The sequence below is a fragment of the Musca domestica genome, unplaced genomic scaffold, assembly GCF_030504385.1.
Source record: "Musca domestica strain aabys unplaced genomic scaffold, Musca_domestica.polishedcontigs.V.1.1 81, whole genome shotgun sequence".
In the NCBI taxonomy this organism is placed as follows: Eukaryota; Metazoa; Arthropoda; class Insecta; order Diptera; family Muscidae; genus Musca; species Musca domestica.
The window spans coordinates 1,383,142-1,407,304 of NW_026712412.1; the positions used below are offsets into that span (position 1 = coordinate 1,383,142).

Genomic DNA, 24,163 nt, shown 5'->3' on the forward strand with positions numbered 1-24,163 from the left:
TACGGTTTAAGAATATATACAAATAATGTCAAATGTAGGGTGAATCTTGCCAACAATTCCAAAAACCCTACTGCCAGTTATTAATCTCTCAAAAGATTATCGAAAAACAATTTCTACAACAAATTACAAACATTCACAATTTTTGCTGTTTTACCACACTGTGCCGCACAAAGACGAATAAAACACAAGCGACGTCGGCAGAAAAATTACTACGCTTAAGCAGCTACGCACCCACACAACAAGCGACGCCACGAACGATTCAACATTGATCACACCAATTTGTTGTTATTTTTGTTAATTAAAAGGGGGCGAGGAATGATGATGTGTTGGTGTTGTAATTTTTGGCAAAGTAAATTCTTAACTGAGAATTGATCGACGTTTAGAAAACGAATGTAAATTACAAAAAAAAAAACAAATATGTTTGGCGAGTACGACAAAATAACCAAACGACTGATAGATGGACAGTTATTGCATGTGTGCTGTTTATTGCAAATTAAAAACACACAATGCTTATTTAAGGGCTCTACCTTTAAACAAGAAGAGGGGATAACAACACTAAATAGCTTGGTTGGTGAGAATTTTAAAACAGAGAAGCCAAACGACAAATAAGCACGAATGTGTTGAACGATTTTAGCAATAACAATACAAATCAATGTTTGTATGGTCAACGCAACGTAGGTTGATCAGTACAAGTGAGAATTTCTGCAGGTATAATAAGAGTGATTGTGGAACATGCACTACATAATTAACACAAGAAGTGTTAATGTAAGTCGACCAATTGACTTTTATTCCAAACTGACTTCCTTTCAGCGAAAGGCAAATGTATGAACAACGCGACGAACGATGATCAGTACAACAAATTATGTTTTTGTATAAAAACGAGAGTGGACTGTATTTTTGCAACAATTACACGCGCGTAAAGCAATAGAAATTCGAACAAAACCAACAATTTACATATGCACTAAGAAACCGCGGGTAGCTCACTTCAAATAGAAATCTTAATTTATGTACCTGTTTCTTAGTCAAATATGTTGGTGACTTTGAGAGGATCCAGTGATGTTCTCATACGATGGCAAATGACAGCAAGTCTTGGCTCGAATCCGGCTCGATACGATCAAATGTTTAACTCAGGGGAGTGGAGGAATGGCAGACAAAGTTATTATGTGATGTGAGAGGTGCGGGTGTGGTGAGGGTGAAAATAAGAAATTACAAAGAAATGAAACACAAGAGATTATTAGTAATAATTCTAAATAAATTTCATTCTTTATTGTGTATTTCTCTTTTCTAATACAACAAAATTACCTTTGTAATTTAGGGTGACGTAGGAGGCCTGGTTAGTATAACCGTGAACGAGGTGCTAGAGCGCGAGAAGTGTACTCTTCAACAACTAAACGACAAGTGAACGCAGAGGTTCTTGCAATCGCAGACGATCGCAGTGATCGCCGAGGATCATTGTCGATTACTACTACTACATTTACAATTATTTCCAATGAGAGGAGAGTCTCGTATGTATCAAAATGAGCTAACCAACAACAACCACCGCCCGGTGCGTCTGCGCTCTACGGTCTCCGCCGAGGGAAGTTTGCCGAGGAGATGCCCGTTGTGTCAATCAGCATCCGTGATTGACTGGACTCGGAAAGTGAAGGCCAACTTAAAGAGGTAGTATCTACTAGATCTAAATGGAACATTAATTCTAATAGATGAGATTAGGAAATCTGAAGGTATATTACCATTTAATATTTTTCGTACAAACATGGAGTCCAACATAATATGTGTGGTTTTAAGTGTAGGCAGTCTAATTAATTTTAGCCTGCTGGCATAAGAAGGCAAAACAAAATCAGTATTCCAATATAAACCTCGCAAAGCAAATAGCAGAAAATGTTTTGTGCACGGATTCTATTTTATCTGAGTATATAGTATATTGAGGATCCCATACAACAGAACCGTATTCTAATATAGGTCTAACAAGAGACGTAAATAACTGTTTTATTATATATGGATCAAAAAATTCTTTGGCCCACCGTTTAACAAAACCTAAAACACCATTTGCTTTATATACCATTGTTATTACATGGCTATTAAAATTTAATTTTGCATCCATCAAGAGGCCTAGATCGACAAATGAATCTACAGTTGATAATGAATGATCGCCAATATTATATTGCAATATCAGAGAAGAAGATCTGGAGAGGCACATTGAGACACAATTTAACCTGCACCATTAAAAAAGGCTATCTAAATCGTTTTGAAGTAAACTAGCTTGTTTATCACAATTATGCGAAATGAATAATTTAACATCATCTGCGTACATAACTAATTTCGAGTAATTTATGGAATTAGGTAAATCGTTGATAAATAAACGAGAGAGAGGACCGGTCAAAGGTGACTTCCTTGCGGAACACCCGATGGAACGTTAATCGTTTTGGGTAGATACCCTTCAAACCAAAGCTGTGATCTACCTTGTATGTAAGGTGATATCCATTTGCCTAAGTTTGTGTTGAAACCCATATAATTTAATTTGTATATGAGGAGTTCATGGTTAACCCTATCAAAAACTTCACTAAAATCAGTATAAATTGTATCAGTTTGTTTTAGCTGAACAAATCCTTTTACTACTGTTGACGTAAATTGTATAAGATTTGTTGTAGCGGCAAGACCACTACGAAAACCATGCTGATATGGACTCAATATAGATTGAATTTTCAGTGAAATTACAGTAGTAATTAATTCTTCGAACAATTTTGGAATGGCACTTAATTTTGCAATTCCTCTATAATTTGACACATTAGTACGACTACCAGACTTATGTAAAGGTATAATATACAATTTTTTCCAGAAAGTAGAAAAGTGTCCAAATTTAAGTGAATAATTAAACAATATAGTTAAAGGAAGAGCTAATGTTTCAGAACAATATTTAAGAATTATATTAGGTATGCCATGCGACCCTGGACATTTAATCGATTTTAAACTACATAGACTATTGGACACTTCCTGACGTTTTGGAAAATGCATACAAATTTGATTAGCCTGTGATCACTTATAAGGACACGAATCTTTAATTTGGCAAGATGTATTGGAATAGGTTGTGGCAAAAAAAAAAAAAATCGAAACATTCAGCAATATCTGTGCCTGTGACAAATTCTTTATTGTTATATTTCAATACTGAGGGCTTTGAGGAAACTTTTCGTTTTAGATTAACAAAATCATAAAAATATTTAGAATTAGGATAGATTATACAATCTACGAGACTCTAAAGTATATTAAGATCTAGCAACAGAGTAATTAGTATAGTCTATTGTTAAGCCTGATTTCTTATATTTACGAAAAAGCTTATTTTTAGAATTTTCTAAACTTGATAACTCAGGGGTTATCCATGTATATTTATTTGAATTTTTAACTCTGGTGGTTGGAACACATTCCGGTTTAAATCTATTTAAAATATCATAAAATTTATCAATTACATATTCTAGATTTTGATGGCTGTTACACAGGCACACAGAAGCCCAATTTACGGAGGAAATGAGGGTATTAAGTTTTCGAAAATTAGTTTTTTGTAATTCAGGACAGCTTTAAGTGAGTCGGACTGACTCTCTTCAATTACATAACTGTGAGTCATGGAGATATATAAAGTTGGATGGTATATATCTTCAGGAGTGTATTGGAGGAATTCTGAATATATCAAAATGCTGTGTTATATTTACAACTGCAAATCCTTTACAAAATTGTAAAAGTCTGCAGAGAGCTTCCTACATTGCCAATATAATTTCTAATTGTGTCTACGACTTTTGCATTAATCCTAGCACATTTTGCATGCCATTGATTAAGACAAAACCAACAGGTAACACAGAATGCAACCTCTGCAACAATATTACCCAATTCAAAAGGGCACGCATTTTTATTTATTTTAATTATAATTATTTCTTTTTTAATATACAAGTTACAATTATATTTTCAAGATTATATCTGTAGCTGGAATTTTTTATTTATTTATTTTTTTAATGTTGGCAACTCTTTTTAGATGACAAACAAAACAAGAAGATATGTTACAACAACTAATTAGCTAATGTATCAAAAGAAACAGGATAAAAGGGAGAATGTAAAACTACACAATTTGAAAATTGATATTACTTTAAAACACAAAACAAGATTTTAAAACACTACACCAATTATCACTTTGAGTTACAAAATCAATATAGAACACTTTTAGACACTTTTTTACCAGATTAATTAATGTAATAAAACATATAACTAATATTTTTTGCACGGAGCACCACAATTTTTTCGACGTTAATCACAACAGGGTTGCCAATATATAGCATTTTCAGATTAAATGAAACCTTTTGCAATTGAAATGAAACTTTTTGCAGCGGAAATAAAACCTTTTGCAGTTGAAATGAAACCTTTTGCAGTGGAAATGAAACATTTTGCAGCGGAATTGAAACCTTTTAAAACCGAAATGAAACTTTTTGCTAATCAAATGAAACTTTTAGATTTATAGAAAGAAACATAACAATACATTGTTATTTTTAGTAGGCTTATGATTAAATCAGCTAATTATTACTAATATATAGGCAAAGAGGAATTTTTATTGACTTTTAATATATATATTTTTATAATATTATTTCTTAAATTTTCAGTTTTCATAAAACGCAAGTGTAGATGCAGAAAAATTAAAATGTTTTTCGACGTCTTTCTCCAAAAGACCCGATTTAGGTACCTTTTTTAAACCTCCACCATGGAAAGGAGGGTATATTAAATTTGTCATTTCTTATATACAATTATGATCTAAATTGATTTAATTATGTCCACCTGCTGTAATTACGATATTGATATGAAATTTGATGTAGGAATTTACCACAATGTTGTATTGTGTCTAGGATGTTTGGTATTGAAAATGATACCGGGATGTTTCAAGAAGGCCTTACCTTATGTACGTGATAAAGCGAACCATTCAATAACCCACATATAATATGGAATAATTTTATGTCAAATCAATTAAGAACAGTTTGTTATTACAGTAATTGAAAATTTATGATATAATATTATAAACAAGTTAAAAAGCACTAAGTTCGGCCGTGCCGAACTTTTAATACCCTCCACCATTTGCAACGAATTTGGAAATTTTTAAAAAATAAAATCCTTAAAAAATTCTGTTAAAATTTTAAAAATACCGAATATAGCCGTTATATTGTGGTCTATACGACGTGGACATACATAGGCATTGTTTGTCATAAGCGGTGAATAATGTAGCTATAATCACCAAAATATCGTATATAAGGAGGTGCCGTTAAATTGGAGCTGTGCAAAGACCTGGACCAGCATAGACAATTTTTTGTCACAGGCTGTAGCATCCATTACGAATTTCAAATACCACATTTCAAACAATTTCGGTGGGTATTGTACCTAAAATCGTCAAAATACCGAATATGGGGAGTTACTGATATATGGGGCCTATACGAAGACCTGGATCCGCACAGACAATTTTCTGTCACAGACTGTAGTATTCATTACGAACTTCAAACACCAATTTCGAAACAATTCCGGTGACTAATGTCGCTAAAATCATCAAAATACCGAATATAGGGAGGTACAGTTATATGGGGGCTATACGAAGACGTGGACCTGCACAGACAATTTTCTGCCTTAGGGTGTAGTATCCATTTTGAGCTTCAAGTACCAAATTTGAAACAATTCCCGTGAATAATGTCGTTAAAATCACCAAAATACCGAATATCAGGAGGTACCGTTATATGGGGGCTATACGAAGACATGGACTTGCACAGACAATTTTCTATCTTAGACTGTAGTATTCATTACGAACTTCAAATACCAATTTTCAAACAATTCCGGTGAATAATGTCACTAAAATCGTGTATTTTCATGAATATAGGGAGGTACTGATATATGGGGGCTATACGAAGACGTGGACCTGCACAGACAATTTTCTGTCTTAGGGTGTAGTATCCATTTTGAACTTCAAATACCAAATTTGAAACAATGCCAGTGAAAAATGTCCCCAAAATCATCAAAATACCGAATATGGGGAGGTACCGTTATATGTGGGCTATATGAAAACGCGGACCTACATGACCCATTTACGAACTTAACCTGCCTACTGGAAAAATAAACATGTGTGCAAAATTTTAGCCATCTATCTTAATTCATTCGAAAGATAGCGTGATTACAACAGACAGACAGACAGACGGACAGACAGACAGACGGACATCGCTAAATCGACTTAGAATTTTACGCAGATTAAGAATATATATACTTTGTTGGGCCTGACATGAGTATTTCGAGGAGTTACAAACGGAATGACAAAGTTAATATACCCTCCATAGTATGGTGGAGGGTATAAAAATATAGATATTAATAATCAATAAAAACTCCTCTTTAACTATATATTAGTAATAATAAGTTGATTTAATTTTTGACCTATTAAAAATAAAAATGTTTTGTTATGTTTCTTTCTATAAATCTAAAAGTTTAATTTGATTAGCAAAAAGTTTCATTTCGGTTGTAAAAGGTTTCATTTCGGTTATAAAAGGTTACAATCCCGCTGCAAAATGGCAACCCTGTTGTGATTAGCGTCGAAAAAATTGTGGTGCTCCGTGCTTTTGAAAAAATATTAGTTATATGTTTTATTAAATTAATTAATATGGTAAAAAAGTGTTCAATATTGATTTTGTAACTCAAAGTGATAATTGGTGTAGTGTTTTAAAATCTTGTTTTGGGTTTTAAAGTAATATCAATTTTCAAATTGTGTAGTTTTACATTCTCTCTTTTATCCTGTTTCGTTTGTTACATTAGCTAATTAGTTGTTGTAACATATCTTCTTGTTTTGTTTGTCATCTAAAAAGAGTTGCCAACATTAAAAAATAAATAAATAAAAAAATTCCAGCTACAGATATAATCTTGAAAATATAATTGCAACTTGTATATTAAAAAAGAAATTATTATAATTAAAATAAATAAAAAGGCGTGCCCTTTTGAATTGGGTAATATTGTTGCAGAGGTTGCATTCTGTGTTACCTGTTGGTTTTGTCTTAATCAATGGCATGCAAAATGTGCTAGGAATAATGCAAAATTCGTAGACACAATTAGAAGTTATATTGGTGTTCGTTGGTGTTGTGTGCAATGTAGGAAGCTCTCTGCAGACTTTTACAATTTTGTAAAGGATTTGCAGTTGTAAATATAACACAGCATTTTGATATATTCAGAATTCCTCCAATATGCACTCCTGAAGATATATACCATCCAACTTTATATATCTCCATGACTCACAGTTATGTAATTGAAGAAAGTCAGTCCGACTCACTTAAAACTGTCCTTAATTACAAAAAAAATAATTTTCGAAAACTTAATACCCTCATTTCCTCCGTAAATTGGGTTTCTGTGTGCCCAGCCATAAAAATCTAGAATATGTAATTGATAAATTTTATGATATTTTAAATAGATTTAAACCGGAATGTGTTCCAACCACCAGAGTTAAAAATTCAAATAAATATACTATAGGAATTGCAAAATTAAGTGCCATTCCAAAATTGTTCGAAGAATTAATTACTACAGTAATTTCACTGAAAATTCAATCTATATTTAATCCATATCAGCATGGTTTTCGTAGTGGTCTTTCAACTACAACAAATCTTATACAATTTTCGTCAACAGTAGTAAAAGGATTTGTTCAGCTAAAACAAACTGATACAATTTATACTGATTTTAGTGAAGTTTTTGATAGGGTTAACCATGAACTCCTCATATACAAATTAAATTATATGGGTTTCAACACAAACTTAGGCAAATGGATATCATCTTACTTACAAGATAGATCACAGCTTTGGTTTGAAGGATATCTACCCAAAACGATTAAAGTTCCATCGGGTGTTCCGCAAGGAAGTCACCTTGGACCGGTCCTCTCTCTCGTTTATTTATCAACGATTCACCTAATTCCATAAATTACTCGAAATTAGTTATGTACGCAGATGATGTTTAATTATTCATTTCCCATAACTGTGATAAACAAGCTAGTTTACTTTAAAACGATTTAGATAGCCTTTTTCAATGGTGCAGGTTAAATTATGTCTCAATGTGCCTCTCCAGATCTTCTTCTCTGATATTGCAATATAATATTGGCGATCATTCATTATCAACTGTAGATTCATTTGTCGATCCAGGCCTCTTGATGGATGCAAAATTAAATTTTAATAGCCATGTAATAACAATGGTATATAAAGCAAATGGTGTGTTAGGTTTTGGTTAACGGTGGGCCAAAGAATTTTTTGATCCATATATAATAAAACAGTTATTTACGTCTCTTGTTAGACCTATATTAGAATACGGTTCTGTTGTATGGGATCCTCAATGTACTATATACTCAGATAAAATAGAATCCGTGCAAAAACAATTTCTGCTATTTGCCTTGCGAGGTTTATATTGGAATAGTGATTTTGTTTTGCCTTCTTATGCTAGCAGGCTAAAATTAATTAGACTGCCTACACTTAAAAGCACACGTATTATGTTGAACTCCATGTTTGTACTAAAAATATTAAATGGTAATATACCTTCAGGTTTCCTAATCTCATCTATTAGAATTAATGTTCCATTTAGATCTAGTAGATACTACCTCTTTAAGTTGGCCTTCAATTTCCCGAGTCCAGTCAATCACGGATGCTGATTGACACAACGGGCATCTCCTCGGCAAACTTCCCTCGGCGGAGACCGTAGAGCGCAGACGCACCGGGCGTTGGTTGTTGTTGGTTAGCTCACTTTGATACATACGAGACTCTCCTCTCATTGGAAATAATTGTAAATGTAGTAGTAGTAATCGACAATAATCCTCGGCGATCACTGCGATCGTCTGCGATTGCAAGAACCTCTGCGTTCACTTGTCGTTTAGTTGTTGAAGAGTACACTTCTCGCGCTCTAGCACCTCGTTCACGGTTATACTAACCAGGCCTCTTACGCCATCCTAAATTACAAAGGTAATTTTGTTGTATTAGAAAAGAGAAATACACAATAAAGAATGAAATTTATTTAGAATTATTACTAATAATCTCTTGTGTTTCATTTCTTTGTAATTTCTTATTTCCACCCTCAACACACGCGCGGATCACCCGCACCTCTCACATCACATAATAACTCTGTCTGCCATTCCTCCACTCCCCTGAGTTAAACATTTGATCGTATCGAGCCGGATTCGAGCCAAGACTTGCTGTCATTTGCCATCGTATGAGAACATCACTGGATCCTCTCATCGTCACCAACATATTTGACTAAGAAACAGGTACATCAATTCAGATTTCTATTTGAAGTGTGCTATCCGCGGTTTCATAGTGCATATGTAAATTGTTGGTTTTGTTCGAATTTCTATTGCTTTACGCGCGTGTAATTGTTGCAAACATACAGTCCACTCTCGTTTTTATACAAAAACATAATTTGTTGTACTGATCATCGTTCGTCGCGTTGTTCATACAATTGCCTTTCGCTGAAAGGAAGTCAGTTTGGAATAAAAGTCAATTGGTCGACCATTAAAAAAGGCTATCTAAATCGTTTTGAAGTAAACTAGCTTGTTTATCACAATTATGCGAAATGAATAATTTAACGTCATCTGCGTACATGACTAATTTCGAGTAATTTATGGAATTAGGAAAATCGTTGATAAATAAAAGAGAGAGGACAGGTCCAAGGTGACTTCCTTGCGGAACACCCGATGGAACGTTGATCGTTTTGGGTAGATACCCTTCAAACAAAACTAGTTTGCGATCTATCTTGTAAGTAAGATGATATCCATTTGACTAAGTTTTGTTGAAACCCATATAATTTAATTTGTATATTAGGAGTTCATGGTTAACCCTATCAAAAGCTTTACTAAAATCAGTATAAATTGTATCAGTTTGTTTTAGCTGAACAAATCCTTTTATTACTGTTGACGTAAATTGTACAAGATTTGTTGTAGTTGAAAGACCACTACGAAAACCATGCAAGTAAAATTACTGCAATAATTAATTTTTCGAACAATTTTGGAATGGCACTTAATTTTGCAATTCCTCTATAATTTGACACATTAGTAAGACTACCAGACTTATGTAAAGGTATAATATAAGATTTTTTCCAGAAAGTAGGAAAGTGACCAAATTTAAGTAAATAATTAAACAATATAGTTAAAGGAAGTGCTAATGTTTCTGAACAATATTTAAGAATTATATTAGGTATGCCATCCGGCCCTGGACATTTAATCGATTTTAAACTACGTAGGCTATTGGACACCTCCTGACGTTTTGAAAAAGGCATACAAATTTGATTAGCCTGTGATAACTTATAAGGACACGAATCTTTAATTTGGCAAGATGTACTGGAATGGGTTGTGGCAAAAAAATCTGCGCAACATTCAGCAATATCTGTGCCTGTAACACATTTTTTATTGTTATATTTCAATACTGAAGGCTTTGGGGAAACTTTTCGTTTTAGATTAACAAAATCATAAAAAGATTTAGGATTGGATTTAAAATTATTTTTAATTTTGTCGAAGTAAATATTATACAATCTACGAGACACTAAAGTATATTTAGATCTAGCAACAGAGTAATTAGTATAGTCTATTGTTAAGCCTGATTTTTTATATTTACGAAAAAGCTTATTTTTAGAATTTTTTAAACTTGATAACTCAGGGGTTATCCATGTATATTTATTTGAATTTTTAACTCTGGTGGTTGGAACACATTCCAGTTTAAATCTATTTAAAATATCATAAAATTTATCAATTACATATCCTAGATCTTTATGGCTGTTACACAGGCACACAGAAGCCCAATTTACGGAGGAAATGAGGGTATTAAGTTTACGAAAATATTTTTTTTTTTTTTGTAATTAAGGACAGTATTAAATGAGTCGGACTGACTCTCTTCAATTACATAACTGTGACTCATGGAAATATATAAAGTTGGATGGTATATATCTTCAGGAGTGCATATTGGAGGAATTCTGAATATATCAAACGCCAAATCAAGAATTTTGCCGTGGGAATTTTTCACACTGTTTATTTGATAAAGATTTAAGTCACAAAAACTATTTATAACATCAAATGTATACTGGGTACTGGTCATTTCGGATGGCAAAGGAATCAAAACTTCAGAATCTAGCAATGGAAGCCACCTAATGGAAGGCATATTAAAATCACCAAGGATCAGTATGCGATCGGAATCTTTCATTTTTTCAGTGATTAAATTTATTGCTGATAAATGCTGATTATAAATGTCAAGTGAAGATGAAGGTGGAATATAAGAGCAAGTTACAAACTATTTTGATTTGCCCATTTCAATGGAAACACCAACAAATTCTATATCAAGAAAATAATTTAGATCAATCAAATTAGTGGTATATTTGTTATCAACTGCAATAAGGATGCCACCACCTTTTTTACATACACGATCTTTTCTAAATATTTGATATTTTGAACATAGAATTTTACTATTTAATATAGATATTTTTAACCATGTTTCGGAGAAAACGAATACATTATAATTTAAACCAAAGCTGTCAGTATATAAACTGGTTAAATTTGTATTAAGCCCCCTTACATTCTGATAGCAAATAGAAAATGAGTCATTTAGTTTTTTGGCACCGAATCTGGTATAAGAGGCAAATGAGCTAAATTATCGGATCTCTTCAGAAATTCTTTAATAAATGCCCTAGCAGGCCAAAATCTTTTAAAATTAACTGTTAAAAAATATTTTCAGGCACAACGATTTCGAAAGAAGATCTACTTTTAGAAAATGCAGATCGGAGCTTATAACATCTTAAAAAGTAGTCCCCTCGATTTTTGATATTATATAATAGCTTACGTCATCGGCCGTTTTTTCTAGTACAAACCTTGTTGCAAATATCATTTTCATGTCGGAAGCCATAGATAATGATCTTTGGACAGGTTGAGTTTTGCCAGTTGCAGTCTCGGGACGATCACTAGTGATAAGTGAAGAAAGTGATAATTCCTGTATGTCACGAGTAGATTGTGAGGTTTTCTTAGAAACCATAACATCAGGATTATTTACCCCTTTACTTATACCGATGTTAACTACCGGAACTAGGTGTGTATAAACACTGGCATACGATTGTTCACATCCGGTCTCAGTTGTATCAGTGATATTAACAAAAACCATTTGTGGAACAGTGTTTTCCACAGAAACTATTGCTTTGCGACTAGACATTACCTTAGTTGGTGCCTTTTTTGCAGCCCTTTTGCGTTTCTGGCCAGAAACTGACGGTGACGACACAAACTCATCTAATTCTTGGTATTTCTCAAACAATGTAGAGAAATTCTCAAATCGGAGTGATAGTGAGGAAAATTCTTTTTTTTATCGATATCAATTCCGACTGCAAATCCTTTACAAAATTGTAAAAGACTGCAGAGAGCTTCCTACATTGCACACAACACCAACGAACACCAATATAATTTCTAATTGTGTCTACGACTTTTGCATTAATCCTAGCACATTTTGCATGCCATTGATTAATACAAAACCAACAGGTAACACAGAATGCATCCTCTGCAACAATATTACCCAATTCAAAAGGGCACGAAATTTTATTTATTTTAATTATAATTATTTCTTTTTTAATATATAAGTTACAATTATATTTTCAAGATTAGATCTGCAGCTGGAATTTTTTTTATTTTATTTTTTTAAATGTTGGCACCTCTTTTTAGATGACAAACAACGCAAGAAGATATGTTGCTACAACTAATTAGCTAATGTAACAAAAGAAACAGGATAAAAGAGAGAATGTAAAACTACATAATTTGAAAATTGATATTACTTAAAACACAAAACAAGATTTTAAAACACTACACCAATTATCACTTTGAGTTACAAAATCAATATTGAACACTTTTAGACAATTTTTTACCAGATTAATTAATTTAATAAAACATATAACTAATATTTTTTCAAAAGCACGGAGCACCACAATTTTTTCGACGCTTATCACAACAGGGTTGCCAATATATAGCATTTTCAGATTAAATGAAACTTTTTGCAGCGTAAATGAAACCTTTTGCAGTGGAATTGAAACCTTTTGCAGTGGAAATGAATCCTTTTGCAGTGGAAATGAAACGTTTTGCAGCGAAAATGAAACCCTTTGCAGCGGAAATGAATCCTTTTGCAACCGAAATGAAACCATTTGCAACCGAAATGAAACTTTTTGCAAATCAAATGAAACTTTTAAATTTATAGAAAGAAAAATAACAAAAACATTTTTATTTTTAGTAGTTTTTAAATTAAATCAATTAATTATAACTAATATATTGACAAAGAGGATTTTTTATTGATTATATATATTTACATTTATTTATATTATTTCTTAAATTTTCAATTATTGTAATAACAAAAGGTATATAAAATGCTTCCATATTATTAAATTCCAAATGCTTAACGCTAAAAAGAGAAATTTAAACAAATGTTGGCCTTTACAGGTATGGCTAGGACTGAAATGTGAACTTAAGCTTTACCATAATTTTTTATAGTTATAGTATACTATTAATCTTAGCTAATAAAGGATTCCCGCTTCGCAGCTTTATTGATTATTGAGATAGAGCAGTCGTGATTTCAATAGACAGATAAGTGGAAATCAATAAAGGAACTATGATCATGATTGTATATACTGTATGGGGTCTACGACAAATATTTTGAGGTGTTACAAACCGAATGACAAATTTTATATATATCCTCCTTTCCATGAAGGAGATTATAAAAAGGTATCTAATTCGGGTACCTTGAAAAATTTTTTCAATCTTTCTGCATCTACACTTGTGTTTTATGGAAGCTTTAAGAAAAAATTAAAAACAAAATAGATATTAATAATCAATAAAAATTCCTCTTTAATTATATATTAGTTATAATTAGTTGATTTAATTTTAAACCTGCTAAAATAAAAATGTTTTGTTACTTTTCCTTCTAAAAATCTAAAAGTTTCATTTGATTTGCAAAAAGTTTCATTTCTGTTGCAAAAGGTTTCATTTCGGTTGCAAAAGGTTTCATTCCCGCTGCAAAAGGTTTCATTTCCACTGCAAAAGGTTTCATTTCCACTGCAAAAGGTTTTATTTAATCTGAAAATGCTATATAGCAACATTTTGCAGCGGAATTGAAACCTTTTATAACCGAAATGAAACCTTTTGCAACCGAAATGAAACTTTTTGCTAATCAAATGAAACTTTTAGATTTATAGAAAGAAACATAACAAAACATTTTTATTTTTAATAGGTTAAAAATTGAATCAACTTATTATGACTAACATATGGTTAAAGAGGAGTTTTTATTGATTATTAATATCTATATTTTTTATAATTTTATATCATAAATTTTCAATTACTGTAATAACAAATTGTTCTTAATTAATTTGACATAAAATTATTCCATATTAAATATTCTTAATTAATTGAAACAATATTTGGCCTTTATTAATATAAATTATATCGACAGGACTGAAATGCAACATTAAGCTTTACAATAATGTTTTATAGCTATAATATACTATTAATTTATTTTACCGAAAGGATTCCCGCAACTTTTTTGATTTTTAACAGCAGATCCATTATGGAGATAGAGCAGCGAACCAAATGAAACCTTTTGCAGCGGAAATGAATCCTTTTGCAACCGAAATGAAACCATTTGCAACCGAAATGAAACTTTTTGCAAATCAAATGAAACTTTTAAATTTATAGAAAGAAAAATAACAAAACATTTTATTTTTAGTAGTTTTTAAATTAAATCAATTAATTATAACTAATATATTGACAAAGAGGATTTTTTATTGATTATATATATTTACATTTGCTCTATGGGTTATTGAATGTTTCGCTTTATAACGTACATAAGGTAAGGCCTTCTTGAAACATCCCGGTATCATTTTCAATACCAAACATCCTAGACACAATACAACATTGTGCCAAATTCCTACATCAAATTTCATATCAATATCGTAATTACAGCAGGTGCACATAATTAAATCAATTTAGATCATAATTGTATATAAGAAATGACAAATTTAATATACCCTTCTTTCCATGGTGGAGGTTTAAAAAAGGTACCTAAATCGGGTCTTTTGGAGAAAGACGTCGAAAAACATTTTATTTTTTCTGCATCTACACTTGCGTTTTATGAAAACTGAAAATTTAAGAAATAATATTATAAAAATATATATATTAAAAGTCAATAAAAATTCCTCCTTACCTATATATTAGTAATAATTAGCTGATTTAATCATAAACCTACTAAAAGTAACAATGTATTGTTATGTTTCTTTCTATAAATCCAAAAGTTTCATTTGATTTGCAAAAAGTTTCATTTCAGTTGCAAAAGGTTTAATTTCGGTTGCAAAATGTTTCAATTCCGCTGCAAAAGGTTTCTTTTCGGTTGCAAAATGTTTCTGGTTTCTGCGGAATACCTTTCTTAGAGCATATAAACATAGAAAATTGGAAAAACACTTTGTTTTATCAGCAAATTCTAATACATTTAATATCCATGGTCATTGAAATAATGATCTTGTTGAGACTATTTTAAAGTGAGTTTATTTTAAATGATAACACAGCACACTAAATGCAATTGATTCATACAACGTAAATTTATTAAATTATTTAGCCAAAATTAAGATTTTTTAAGCGGATATAGTCATATATATAATATTGTGTTTCCATAGTTTGGTAATGAGATATGATTTATATCCTCTTAAAAAATCTTAATTTTGACTAAATAATTTAATAAATTTATATATATATATATATACATGTATATATATATATAATAGTTCTCTACTACCATACCTACTACATTATTCGTCAAAACAATGGTAGCAGAGAATTATATATATATATATATATATATATATATATATATATATATATATATATTTTTTTTTTTTTTTTTTTTAAATTTATAGAAAGAAAATAACAAAAACATTTTTATTTTTAGTAGTTTTTAAATTAAATCAATTAATTATAACTAATATATTGACAAAGAGGATTTTTTATTGATTATATATATTTACATTATTTATATTATTTCTTAAATTTTCAATTATTGTAATAACAAAAGGTATATAAAATGCTTCCATATTATTAAATTCCAAATGCTTAACGCTAAAAAGAGAAATTTAAACAAATGTTGGCCTTTACAGGTATGGCTAGGACTGAAATGTGAACTTAAGCTTTACCATAATTTTTTATAGTTATAGTATACTATTAATCTTAGCTAATAAAGGATTCCCGCTTCGCAGCTTTATTGATTATTGAGATAGAGCAGTCGTGATTTCAATAGACAGATAAGTGGAAATCAATAAATGAACTATGATCATGATTGTATATACTGTATGGGGTCTACGACAAATATTTTGAGGTGTTACAAACCGAATGACAAATTTTATATATATCCTCCTTTCCATGAAGGAGATTATAAAAAGGTATCTAATTCGGGTACCTTGAAAAATTTTTTCAATCTTTCTGCATCTACACTTGTGTTTTATGGAAGCTTTAAGAAAAAATTAAAAAAAATAGATATTAATAATCAATAAAAATTCCTCTTTAATTATATATTAGTTATAATTAGTTGATTTAATTTTAAACCTGCTAAAATAAAAATGTTTTGTTACTTTTCCTTCTAAAAATCTAAAAGTTTCATTTGATTTGCAAAAAGTTTCATTTCTGTTGCAAAAGGTTTCATTTCGGTTGCAAAAGGTTTCATTCCCGCTGCAAAAGGTTTCATTTCCACTGCAAAAGGTTTCATTTCCACTGCAAAAGGTTTTATTTAATCTGAAAATGCTATATAGCAACATTTTGCAGCGGAATTGAAACCTTTTATAACCGAAATGAAACCTTTTGCAACCGAAATGAAACTTTTTGCTAATCAAATGAAACTTTTAGATTTATAGAAAGAAACATAACAAAACATTTTTATTTTTAATAGGTTAAAAATTGAATCAACTTATTATGACTAACATATGGTTAAAGAGGAGTTTTTATTGATTATTAATATCTATATTTTTTATAATTTATATCATAAATTTTCAATTACTGTAATAACAAATTGTTCTTAATTAATTTGACATAAAATTATTCCATATTAAATATTCTTAATTAATTGAAACAATATTTGGCCTTTATTAATATAAATTATATCGACAGGACTGAAATGCAACATTAAGCTTTACAATAATGTTTTATAGCTATAATATACTATTAATTTATTTTACCGAAAGGATTCCCGCAACTTTTTTGATTTTTAACAGCAGATCCATTATGGAGATAGAGCAGCGAACCAAATGAAACCTTTTGCAGCGGAAATGAATCCTTTTGCAACCGAAATGAAACCATTTGCAACCGAAATGAAACTTTTTGCAAATCAAATGAAACTTTTAAATTTATAGAAAGAAAAATAACAAAACATTTTTATTTTTAGTAGTTTTTAAATTAAATCAATTAATTATAACTAATATATTGACAAAGAGGATTTTTTATTGATTATATATATTTACATTTGCTCTATGGGTTATTGAATGTTTCGCTTTATAACGTACATAAGGTAAGGCCTTCTTGAAACATCCCGGTATCATTTTCAATACCAAACATCCTAGACACAATACAACATTGTGCCAAATTCCTACATCAAATTTCATATCAATATCGTAATTACAGCAGGTGCACATAATTAAATCAATTTAGATCATAATTGTATATAAGAAATGACAAATTTAATATACCCTTCTTTCCATGGTGGAGGTTTAAAAAAGGTACCTAAATCGGGTCTTTTGGAGAAAGACGTCGAAAAACATTTTATTTTTTCTGCATCTACACTTGCGTTTTATGAAAACTGAAAATTTAAGAAATAATATTATAAAAATATATATATTAAAAGTCAATAAAAATTCCTCCTTACCTATATATTAGTAATAATTAGCTGATTTAATCATAAACCTACTAAAAGTAACAATGTATTGTTATGTTTCTTTCTATAAATCCAAAAGTTTCATTTGATTTGCAAAAAGTTTCATTTCAGTTGCAAAAGGTTTAATTTCGGTTGCAAAATGTTTCAATTCCGCTGCAAAAGGTTTCTTTTCGGTTGCAAAATGTTTCTGGTTTCTGCGGAATACCTTTCTTAGAGCATATAAACATAGAAAATTGGAAAAAACACTTTGTTTTATCAGCAAATTCTAATACATTTAATATCCATGGCCATTGAAATAATGATCTTGTTGAGACTATTTTAAAGTGAGTTTATTTTAAATGATAACACAGCACACTAAAATGCAATTGATTCATACAACGTAAATTTATTAAATTATTTAGCCAAAATTAAGATTTTTTAAGCGGATATAGTCATATATATAATATTGTGTTTCCATAGTTTGGTAATGAGATATGATTTATATCCTCTTAAAAAATCTTAATTTTGACTAAATAATTTAATAAATTTATATATATATATATATATATATACATGTATATATATATATATAATAGTTCTCTACTACCATACCTACTACATTATTCGTCAAAACAATGGTAGCAGAGAATTATATATATATATATATATATATATATATATATATGTATAAACTACCAAAAAACTACCAAATGACAAGTATTGGATTGGAGTAATTTGCTATTATTTAATGTGAATCGAATCTGTATGAATTTCACATTTGTTCATTCAAATGTGGGAAAACAAATTTGTGTGACAATACCTTAATGTTTAAATCGCTCTCGAAGCCTGTGAAAAGCGATGATAACCGACAATTTGTCGTGCATCCGAGAGCGATGGGGCGAAGCGTACAGCGTTATACAACGTTTATTAATGAAAGTAATCACAAAATTTTGCATGTTACGCTTTGTTAGCTAAGTTAAGTTGGTTATATTTGACAATTCAAGTATTTACCAATTTTTCCCTGCAGCATAATCTTTTGTCTGAATTCCTATTCAAAACTTACACATAAATTCATATTTGGAGCTGAGAATATATAAAAACACATTAAATAATAGCAAATTATATTATATATATATATATATATATATATATATATATATATATATATATATATATATATATATATATATATATATATATATATATTGGTAAAAAATTGGTAAATACTTGAATTGTCAAATATAACCAACTTAACTTAGCTAACAAAGCGTAACATTCAAAATTTTTTGATTACTTTCATTAATAAACGTTGTATAAATATATTGATATGTATAAGTTTGATATTGTGGTTACGCCAAAGTTTATGTTCGATACATTGTCCCCTCTTCCCCTGCATCCCAACTAGTCAGTCTATCAGTCGAGATCGATGGGGGAAATCTTCTCTGCTACTCTTTTAGGAGTCACATTTACCTTCCTTGGATTGTGGGCGAGAGCTTACGCTTTCGTCTGCACTCCTTTTAAAAGTGATAATCGCTCAGTTTGGAAGCAGAGAGGCACTTTCCAATGCGTCGGTGTTGGTCACGACTTTGTTCCGCTGTTGTGTGAATCTGCAACTTTAGCAGCTATATTCGTGAGTTCTCCTCAAAGTAGTCGTATCTGCCACTTCTAGAGTGTCTATTTCCAGTTGGAGTTTGCCACCTAAGATATCTTATGGTGGCCCATATTCCGGACCTTTCCGTAGCCATGTTCATTAACAACTCTCGGTTACGTACGTCTAAATACTTTGTGTCAAAGTTTCTGCTCACTAATAAAAGTTCTGCGTTGGCTGGCTCACAATCATTTGATCTATTTGATCTTCCAGTGATCGACACTGAGACCAGTTCTAATTTAAAAATTTTACAGCGTTGAATCATTAGTTGCATTTCCGCCAGTCTGTTTATGATGTAGACATGGATCACTGGCATCCAAGTTTGGTCTTAATTAGTCAATAACTTTTGCGTTGTGAGAGCAAAGCCTATATTACTTGCTGAATGAATTCAAACTCTAGCTTGCTTGCGCGATATGATAGTTTCCCTTCTAGTTCGGTTCACAAAACTAAAGAAAAAAGAGATTAAACAGTTCCGGGATATAACTCCATCTTGGGGAACTCCCTGTTTCAATCTACGGGCTATGGACTTCTTGTTCCGGAATTCTACGTACGACAGGCGTCCACACATATAGTTGATTATCCAGCGTTTCAAACTTGCCAGGAGGGTAGTGCTCTGCACATCCTCAAGCAATGTGGCATGATTGACCGTATCAAATGTCTTTGATAGGTCAAGTCAACCAACATGACACGGCTTGTTCTGGTTCAATCTTCTACTTGGCTTCTGTAGTTGGACCACCAGGTGCACCTCGGGAGGAAGAGATTTGATACGACATAGTACTGTACGCTTCGCCCCATCGCTCTCGTATGCACGACAAATTGTCGGTTATCATCGCTTTTCACAGGCTTCGAGAGCGATTTAAACATTAAGGTATTGTCACACAAATTTGTTTTCCCACATTTGAATGAACAAATGTGAAATTCATACAGATTCGATTCGGTTCACATTACAGTGAAATATATGACAAATTTTGTATGGTTAAACAGTCAGAAATACTGCTATGGGAAAACATGTTTGACACATGTTCACATTCGTAAAATATATTTTCCCCGTGATATTGTTAAATCAATCTGTCGAGAAACCTAACTTTATTTTCCCGAATGAAAAACAAACAAACAAAATGTAGTTTCGGTATAATTTTTTTGGAGAAGGGAAACAAAAAACCAACTTTTGAGGAGTATGTGCGTTTGCAGAACGATTTTTTTTGACATTTTTTATGTACGCGTATATGTATGGCCATATAAATCACGGTACAATAAAATCAAGGTAGAGTGTGTTGTTGTGTTTGTATTCTTTTCAATTATATTAAAATTGTTTACGAAATATCCAATTTCACTTGCAAAAATATGCGTATTACAATACACATATATATATATATATATATATATATATATATATATATATATATATATATATATATATATAGAAAATTATGTTGAATAGACATCTTGGCCTTCCATTCAGTTTAGAGGAAAATAATTGGTTATAAGTGTTCACATCATGGGCACACTGGTAAAATATTTGTTTCCTGGTAAATAATTATGTTTCCCAAAATCAGTTGTTTTTGTATTTGCCGTTAAATGATATTTGTGGATCAGATTGTGACAAAGAAATATTTGACATTTTCCGTCAAATATTTCTCCAATGTAACCTAACCTTTACTCACAGCTTACTCATATTGGTACTGATGTTGCAACACTTCAGATGGTCCAGCCATTTTTCCTCTTATGCTCTTGTACCAAACGGTGGACTTCCACTGTCAAATCACTGACTAGGAACTAGCTCAAGCGAGATAGGTCTCTACTGAGCCGAATGGTGTGACAGGAACGCCAATCCCCCACCTCCACTTCAGGTGCGATCCTTCTTCAAAACGTTGCAATCAAAATAACGTTATATTCAGTAATATTCCTGCATAGCTGCGATCTTAATATTTCTCCGACTCAAAATGTCTTCTATCTCATCTAGTTTATCTCGGTGTCGGTTGCAATTGAATTGCAAAACGATGCACAATTCGGAGTTGTAACGGCAACGTAAGATGCTGCGTGGGAGACTTCGGTTGAGTTCATACTCCGGCGACGACTTTGACGATGAAGACGTGGACTCGCTGAGGACTACGCTGCTGCAGCAAATCGCAATATAATCCCTGCTGTAGTCTCGCAAACGACTTAGTCCTGAACAGGTCTTGAAGTGCATCCATTACATCGCACCGAAACAAATCTAGGGTGGACAACGTTGTGACAAATCGACAAAATCCAAGTTCCGGGGTTTTCATCAACCCCGGCAAGGACTAACAAAACCCAGAGCAAGCCTTCCGGGATATGTTGTTCCCAAGGCGGAAAAATAGATTAACAGCATCATATACATACTGCGTTGGCAGCCTCTGGATGAAGCTGCTAAGCTTCGCCTATCCATTATTTCCCAAATACTAATTTTGCTAAGGTGTATAAATGTTAGATAGGTATACATTGCCTTCGAAAGTCCACTTCTTCACTCAACCCTTGTATAGACCAAGACCACCGTCTTAGTGACCGTTTATTAAAGTCTCCAACGCTGTTATACACGCATCATGAACCAATATAATTACCCTATTCTTGCCGATTTGTTCGTTTACATGAAGAATTTTTTCAAGCTTTTTCCACTAATGATTCGTTGGATCAAAATTGTTGTTTGGTATGGTGTTAATCGCTGTAAGACAGAAAACGCGTTCTTCAGAAAACGAGTTCTTGTAGTAAAATAATGGGCGCTTTTCCTCGGGAAGGAACCATTGTTACTCAATCTTTTCATACTATTGGTGTTGATTTCGAAGGACCCTTTGATATGAAGTCGTATACCGGTAGTGCGTGTCGTATCACAAAATTTAATTATGTGTCTGCTTTTTAACCAAAGTAGTTCACTTAGAAGCCACTTCGGATTTTTCTTCAACCTTTCTATATAGTATTGTGGTTTGTTTTGCATTCCCCATTCTAATGTATTTTACATAAGGTAATTTTCTAATTGGCGCCCTTCTACTTTCGTCTCCTGAATATGTTGTAGTCGATCCACATATTTGTGTTTTCAAGCGATATCTCAAATTGAAAGCTATAACTCATCAATTTTGATTTCGTTGGAAAGAGGAATATTTAGTAGAATTGCACAAGGGATATAAATGGAAAAATCCTGAACTCGATTTTCAAAGGAATGATCTCGTTATGCTTCGTCAGGAGCAACTGCCCCAACCTCGTGGATGTTAGGTGGGGTTGTCCAAGTCCATCCTGGCGACGATATTCACATTAGTGTCGTCGTCCTTCGTACGGAGCAAGGAATGGTTCGCTGACCAGTAACGAAACTAATTTTAATCGATCATATTCTTCCTTTACCTGATTTTCTTTTATGGTATTCGTCTTTCATTTTTATAAAAACAAGTAAAACAGCTGTAAGCTTGGCCGGACCACTTTTGAATACCCTCCAACATTTGGAACAAATTTGGCAAAATGGAAAAGTAAAATCCGTTAAAATTCTTTTAAAATCTTAAAAACACCGAATGTAGCCGTTATTTTAGGGTCTATACGACGACGTAAACCTGCATAGGCATATAATTTATTCAATATTCATAAGCCATTAAGAATGAGAATCTTAAAAGGTGAATAATGCAGCTGAAATCATCAAAATACTGAATATAGATAGGAACCATTATATGGAGGCTATACCAAAACATTGACCTGCATAGACAATTTTCTGTTTCTAATACCAAATTTGAAACAATTCCGATGAACAATGTCGCTAAAATCATCAACATAATGAATATCGGAAGGTGCCGTTACATAGGGAATATATATATATATATATATATATATATATATATATATATATATATATATATATATATATATATATATATATATATATATATATATATATATATATATATATATATATATATATATATATATATATATATATGCTCGCGTTAGATAAAGTCTCGCTTCTTAGCAACTCAATACTTTACGAATAAACTATTGAAAATACATAGACATAAAATTACATATCCTTGTTTTTATTTTCTTTTTGGGGTTTGTCCCGCTATCAGCCCAACAGCATATAATAAATCTAAAAATTATTTTTTTTGCGGATTATACTTACTTTATAATGTTGCGTACTTCCACCCTACACTCCTTGTGCATAGTAAAAACGCAAAGCAACACTGATGGGACAGGAAGTTTTTTAAGTTCCGTCTTTAATTTTGTGAGAATGGTGTCATGATGGTAGAAGAAGACTGGTAGATGAATAAAGGCTTGGAAACATCGATATGTCAATATTTTTAAAATGTCTTTTCAAAAATAAGTAAATTTTAATAGGTTTTCTTTTGTAACATCAATCGGTTGTTGTTATGATAAGTATTTCGGACTCAAAATATTTAAACTTGAATAATTTTTCCATTTCCGTTTCAAAATTGGTTTGACAGTTCATTGTCCCAGTAGCTGTTTCGAAACAAATCCCATACAACTAGATAACATTTAAATTCACCCTAAGAAAAAAATAAATTGGTTGCGTGATACAAGATACTTAAATCATTAATCATTACAAGATATATTAAATCATCATCAATCATTTGATGTCGATGCTTGTAAA

At 31.6% G+C, this 24,163-nt stretch overlaps 1 protein-coding gene across 6 annotated transcripts in view; it reads left to right on the top strand.

The window, feature by feature from the left end:
- LOC101892885 (putative FERM domain-containing protein FRMD8P1) overlaps positions 1 to 24,163 on the top strand; it is a 1,829,920-nt gene that overhangs the window by 388,775 nt on the left and 1,416,982 nt on the right. The gene's annotated exons all lie outside the window — the stretch shown is intronic.